Source organism: Sorex fumeus, unplaced genomic scaffold, assembly GCF_029834395.1.
Source record: "Sorex fumeus unplaced genomic scaffold, SorFum_2.1 ptg000128l, whole genome shotgun sequence".
NCBI lineage: Eukaryota > Metazoa > Chordata > Mammalia > Eulipotyphla > Soricidae > Sorex > Sorex fumeus.
This window is the reverse complement of record NW_026606185.1, coordinates 4,028,017-4,034,526: the sequence shown is the minus strand read 5'-3', so window position 1 is coordinate 4,034,526 and position 6,510 is coordinate 4,028,017. Positions and strand designations below refer to the sequence as shown.

The window sequence follows — 6,510 nt, the reverse complement described above, 5'->3', positions numbered from 1 at the left end:
GGAAGGATACTGATACTTTAACAGTGAGCGTGCTACAGCCTGGCAAGCTACCGAGAGTATTCGATATGCCAGACACAGTAACAACAAAGTCTCCAATGGAGACGTTACTGGGCCCGCTCGAGCAAATCGACGATCAACGGGAGGGCCTTTACCTTTTACCTTACCTTGTAAATAAATCTAACTCAAAAATTAACTAAGGGAAAATGGATACATCTGACATCACACTGGTGTCCCAAATAAAAATTTTATTGAAAGAGGGAGCCTCAGTTTCCCCTTACCAACAAGAGGGGATCCCACAGTTTCCCCTAGCCAGCAGTTTCATTTCTTCCTATGGACCCACCACACCTCATCCCCATGGCCCTATCGTTAACATCCCTGGAGTTCCCTAGGACCAAATTCTTCTGTCCCAGAACTAGGAGTCACAAGACGAAGATAATGAACAATGCCCAAGGCAGGTGAACAGAAAGACCATCCAGCCCAACCACCCTGTAGAGCCTTCACATTCTCTGTGATACTTGCTGATTGATGCAAAGGGCCTTTTAAAAGGCCATCACAAAACTCTTACTTTTAACTTAGTCCTATACTAAGTTTTTCCCCACTTGGGGAACTTCTTTTCTTTTCTCTTCTACTTTCAATAAACTTCAATAGTCTGAGCATCTTTATTACTCAATATTTTCTTCTTGAGAATACTGGAGAATCTGGAAATTGCAAAGGAACACAGAGACCCGCTGCTACCACTTTTGCTTCACATCATCAGAATAAAAACTGAATCTCGTGTGTATCTCCACAGAGAAAGTCCTGGGAATACCCAGCTACTAGCTTAGAAGATTGTCCATGCTGGGACAAGGAGAGGCATAGCAGATCAGGAGTACAGACCTAAGGCAAGAGGACACAGCAGAAAAAGAGTAGAGCAAACAGTGCTGACAGAAAGTTCCCTGGCAAGGGAAATGATGGGATGAAAATATTCACCCAGCCTTTATTAAAAAAAACTTCTCTCACAAAATCTAAACGGTTTCTAAGGCCTAAGCTTCCAAGGGTCCATAGTCAGTAATCATAGCAGGAATACACTGATAGCTGTTCAAGTCAGTCAGGGCAGTAACTGCCATGCCAAGCTGAGGGTGGAGTAGCAGTAGGCATAGCTACTGGTTGGCACCAGGGATAAATAAGTAAGAAATAATAATAAAAATAAATCAAAATAAAAGCTGCCTCTTCCCCCATCCCATCTGCCTAATTACAAGTGTTCATCCAATTCTAAGTAAGTTTTATACAAATATTAAGAAAACAGGTTCGTTCTTATTTTCTTAGGTTCTGTTTACTCTTGCCCATGCCTAAGGGACTATAACAACTCAGTTACAGTGAGGCACAAGCCACTATGAACTCTGGAAGTTAGCTCTAATATTTTCGTGTTAGGGAGTGACTACAAATTACCAAAAGCTGTCCAGAGCAACAAACACAGCACCACAGCCTCTGTGGAATTGGCTCTGTTAACCCTAGATAACTACTAGTCCTGTATAAAAATAGGTCTTCATCCCTAACTCTGATAGTACAGGAGACACAATGAAAACCAACTAAGAAACTCAGTGAGTAACAATAACAATTGAATACCCAGAAAATTCTCCAAGGGCACAATAGCTCTATAATTTCCATGATAAAAGCTTTAAAGTAGCAATGATAAGGATATTCAGTGAATAGAGAAAAACAACAGAAGAGACCTCTCACTAGGAAAGAGAAAGTATAAAAAAAACTTCAATCAGTAATCATTGAACTGAAGAATATAGAAGGCGAACTTATGAGAAGGACAGTATCAGACAACATTCCCTAAAACTCAACTGTCAATAGCTTTTGTAAACCACAGTTCATTAAATTAAAAACAAAATATTTAAGCTTTAAAAAAATGTTAAAAAAATACAGAAGGACTCAGCAACAAAATGACAAAAACCAATTGATTAATTAGTGGGTTTGAGGATAAAATAAATTAAATAATTCACAAAGAAATAAGAAAAATAAGAAAATAGGAATTTTTAGGACAGATTAAATAAGAATAATTTACGAACACCTTGAGTTCTGGAAGAAGAAAAAGAGGATGAGGAAGAAATATTGATTGAAGAAGTTATAGCCTAGAACTTCCCCAGTTTGAGAATTGGGGCATATACAGATCCAGTTAAGTCTAAAAATAAAATAAATACAAATAGAAGAATACAAATACATACTGTAAATAAAATCCCAAAAGCTAAAGATAGAGATATAATTCTTATAACAGCAAGATTAAAGCAAGAGCATACATATAAGGAGAGCTCCATAAAACTCCTAGCAAATCAAAAGAAACCTTATAGAAGAGAAGGGAATGGTATGATACAGATAACACACGGACTGAAATAAACTACAAAAGAATGATACTCTGTTTAGTTACATTATAACTCACATTTGAAGTGACGCAATACTTGATGTACAGACAGCAGTCAAAGAAGTTTGTGGCCATTAAGCCAGTCTATATTAAGTAGAAAACATTCTATAAAAGTAAGAAAAACTCGAGTTGGAGGCAGTAAGATGTTAAAAACATGAAATGTTGAAGTGAGGGTTAGAATCATGGTTCAGTGGCCTAGAGAGCATGCTTTGCATTCATTTAAAAATGAGTTCTAAGCTCAGCACTACATGGCCCCTGAGCACTGCTAGGTGCAGCATTAGTGGTCGTTAAGCACAACTGGGAATCCCTGGTTGCCATCAGCACTCTTGGGCCCTAAAAATGCCACACTGTGCAGTCTAAACACTGGCGCGTTCAACCTTGCTGCCCAAGTATCACCACAAATGACCCTGCAGGTGCCTAAGTACTTCTTGGAACCCCCCTCAAATAAACATTTAAGAAAGAAAAGAAATATATGTATATATATTTCTTATATATGAGTATATATATGTGTGTGTGTGTGTGTGAGTAAGGAGGAGAGTAACAATGGAATCTCATATAATACACACAAGTTTCACTAGTTTTGAAGTCAAAAATTCAAAGCTAATAGCTAATACACATGGTACTCACAAGACAAAGATTAGAAGATTAGAAGACATAATCAAAAGTGGTGAGTGGACCCCGACCTCTAAATAGGAGGCAGATATCATAGTACGAAGGACAAACATAAAAGAGGCCAAAACATTGAAAGCAAAAGAAAGGTAAAAAAGTGAAAGAGAACTTTACAAACACCTAGAATCCATTAAAAAGATGACAATAAATTTCTCAATCTCAACAATATTATTGAATATCAATAGGCTAAATTCACCAATGAAAAGGCACAGAGTGAAAAATTAAGAAGGTGTACCCACCTTCTACAACTTAAAAGAGATTTATCTGAACTGTCATGATAAATAAAAGGAAAAGATGCAGGGGGGGGGAATTGTACAAATTATAGCCTACATAAGACTGTTTGGTGGTCATTCTGACATCAGATAAAATGGCATTGGAATTAAAATGTTTGGAAGAGTTAGAGATGAATATTATATATTATGACCAAATGAGCATGCAAATACATAAACCCATTAATGTAAGGAGGTAGCACAGTCCTCCCGTTGTTCATCTATTTGCTCGAGCAGGCCCTGTAACGTCTCCATCACGAGACTTGTTGTTACTGTCTTTGGCATATCGAATATGTCACGAGTAGCTTGCCAGGGTTTGCCATGTGGGCAAGATACTCTTGGTAGCTTGCCAGGCTTTCTGAGAGAGGTGGAGGAAATAAACCCAGCTCGGCCGGGTGTGCAAGGCAAATGCCCTACCACTGTGCTATCACTCCAGGCCCCCATTAATGTATTAGCATCTAATCAAGTAGCATCAAAATACACAAGGAAAATACTGACAGATTTTCTAAAAAAGTTGGCTGGAGCGATAGCACAGCGGGTAGGGCGTTTGCCTTGCATGCGGCTGACCCGGCTGACCCGAGTTCGATTCTTCCACCCTTCTCGGAGAGCCCAGCAAGCTACCGAGAGTATCTTGGCCACACGGCAAAGCCTGACAAGCTACCCATGAGATATTCGATATGCCAAACACAGTAACAACAAAGTCTCACAATGGAGACCTTATTGGGCCCGCTTGAGCAAATCAATGAACAACGGGAGGACAGTGCTAATCAACAGAGTTATAGTAGTAGAAAAATATTTTAACTTAACTTCTTGCTATTGACTAGATCAACTATTCAAATAGGTCAAAATATCAATAAAGAGCAACAAACTTAAAGAATGGAAGAGGTGAGTTTACTATAAATATGGAAGGCATGAGAAATACCTCAATACCTCAATTGGAGTGTATACTTTGCATGTTGGAAGCTCAGGTTTGGTCCCCAGCACTAATTGGCCCACTGAGCACTGAAGGAAACTACCCCAGAATACATAGCCAGGAGTAGTTCCTAGTACCAGCAGGTGAGGCCCAAATACCCCCATAAAAAGAAATGAAGAGGAATGTCTATACCCCCAAAGCCAGTACACATTCTTTTAGGTTTGTTTTTGTTTGGAGACCACACCTGGCTTTACCCAGGGTTTACTCTTAGCTCTGTGCTCAGGAAACACTCCTCGTCATATGCAGAGCTAGTGAATGAACCAGGTTCAGGCACATGCAAGGCAAATATCTGAACGTCTCTGCTCCCAGTACATACTGTTTTTCTATGCGGTTGGAACATTTTCCAGGACATACCTCATGTTGGAACATATGACTAGTGCCATATCATTTTCATCAAAAGTTAAAAATAAAATATTACGTATTTTTTCAAATAATCAATGACTTAAAGGTAGAGATAAAAAACAGAAAGCTGAGTAAAACATAGACACTTACTTGGAAATGAAAACAACTCTCTACTGAATGATGATTAGATTACAGAAGACAGCAAAGAGTAAGTTAAAGATTTCTGGAAACAAGCAGAAAGACAAAATATACTAGAAAAAAATTGCACATGGCAAAGCTGTTTTTTCTTTGTTAGTTATAAACCTGTTTTATTCAGCTAATTATATATAAATATGGCATCATCATGGATAATCTCCCCATGGCCCGCCTATTTAATTGAGCAGTTCTAAGTAAGTAATTGGCACTCTGCCCTTCTGATTTCCTTTCTTCCATTAGCCAGTCTGAATCCATTCCAGCGACACTGAACACAGTGATTGATTACCTCATCTGCCAGAAGTGACAACTCAATACTGTTTGCAGCATCATAATCATACAAAATCCTGCCCTTTCTGCAGCCACTGCTCTCCTTAAGGTTTGTGATGTTGGAAGAAGATGTCATTGTTAAACCATTTGCTAAAATCAGATAGAAGAACCAGTCACATTTGATGCAGAAGATGGGATACTGGCTATTGACACCTGATTGCTGACACGATGGTAATGGGATGGGAAATTTCCCAGCTGTCTACGGAGGTCTGACAAGTATACTCGGAGCACTGTGCAGAGTAAGTCATCCAGGCTTCTATAACATCATTCAGACAACGGAGGTAATGGGCATGTGTGCTTCTGGTTCCTTCTAGAAGAAGTCTAGTAATCTCTTCTTGACAATCAAATTCACTTTGAGTTACCCTTAACTCTTGTTCAGATGCAGCTCTAGCTTCTTCAGCTTTGGCCTTGTTGCGGCTGGTTTTTGCAGCATCCAAGTCTAATCTCTTATTTTGGAATAGTTTCCTTTCTTTAGCTATTGTTTTATAATCTCCTTCTATAAAGTTTCTTAAAGGAGTGAGAAAATTTAAGGCTGATGTTTGAATCCATTCTCTGTCTGCTGTTCCAATTTATTTTTGTGTTTCTCTGCACTTACTGAGGGCATCACCATAAGCTGTTCCTGAGTTCCTGTATCAATCATATACTGTCCCAAAAGTTGAGTTACTTATACGACATAGAGCTTTTCTGTCCAATTTCTCATAAACGAATTTTTCTATTCTGGTATTTGGGTTTAACTATAATAAGACTTCAGTTTGTTTCTTTATTTTTTCTGACCATATTTTGGTACATTCAGCTTTGCTAAGGAGATTCTTTAATTGAGCATTCAATTCTGTCTTCTCAGCCTGGCCATGCTCTTCTGTGAACTGCACTGCACGACTCAAGAAGGTTCTGGCATCGGCCGCCAGATTCTTCCCATTACAGTCCATGATGTTCATCCCGGGCAGAGCCCCGGAGCTAGCGGAAGGCGCAGCACCGCGGTGGGGCTGGAACACCGGACCACTGTAGGGTACAGTGCTGAGTGCTGGGTGCCGGGAGGCGCCCCCAGCCCGCGGTCCATTGCAGATCCGTTTCACGAGAGAAACTCATGGCAATGTGGCACTCACCAGAAAACAGTAAAAGGGTAAACTAAGTTCACCTAGCCTCACATCTCAAGACCCAAGATAAGAAGACAAAGGAGGCCAAATAATTAGAAAAGAGGAAATATTTTTAATACTAGACCATAAATAAATGATATAAAACCAACAAAATGATTCAAAAGATCAATATAACCAATAGGTTCTTTTTAGAAAGCATGAAAGCAGACAATCCTTGGACAATGGCAAGGAAGATAG

At 39.3% G+C, this 6,510-nt stretch overlaps 1 pseudogene; it reads right to left on the bottom strand.

The window, feature by feature from the left end:
- Positions 1–5,028: 5,028 nt before the first annotated feature.
- Positions 5,029–6,114, bottom strand: LOC130045409 (endophilin-B1-like; annotated as a pseudogene).
- Positions 6,115–6,510: the final 396 nt, after the last annotated feature.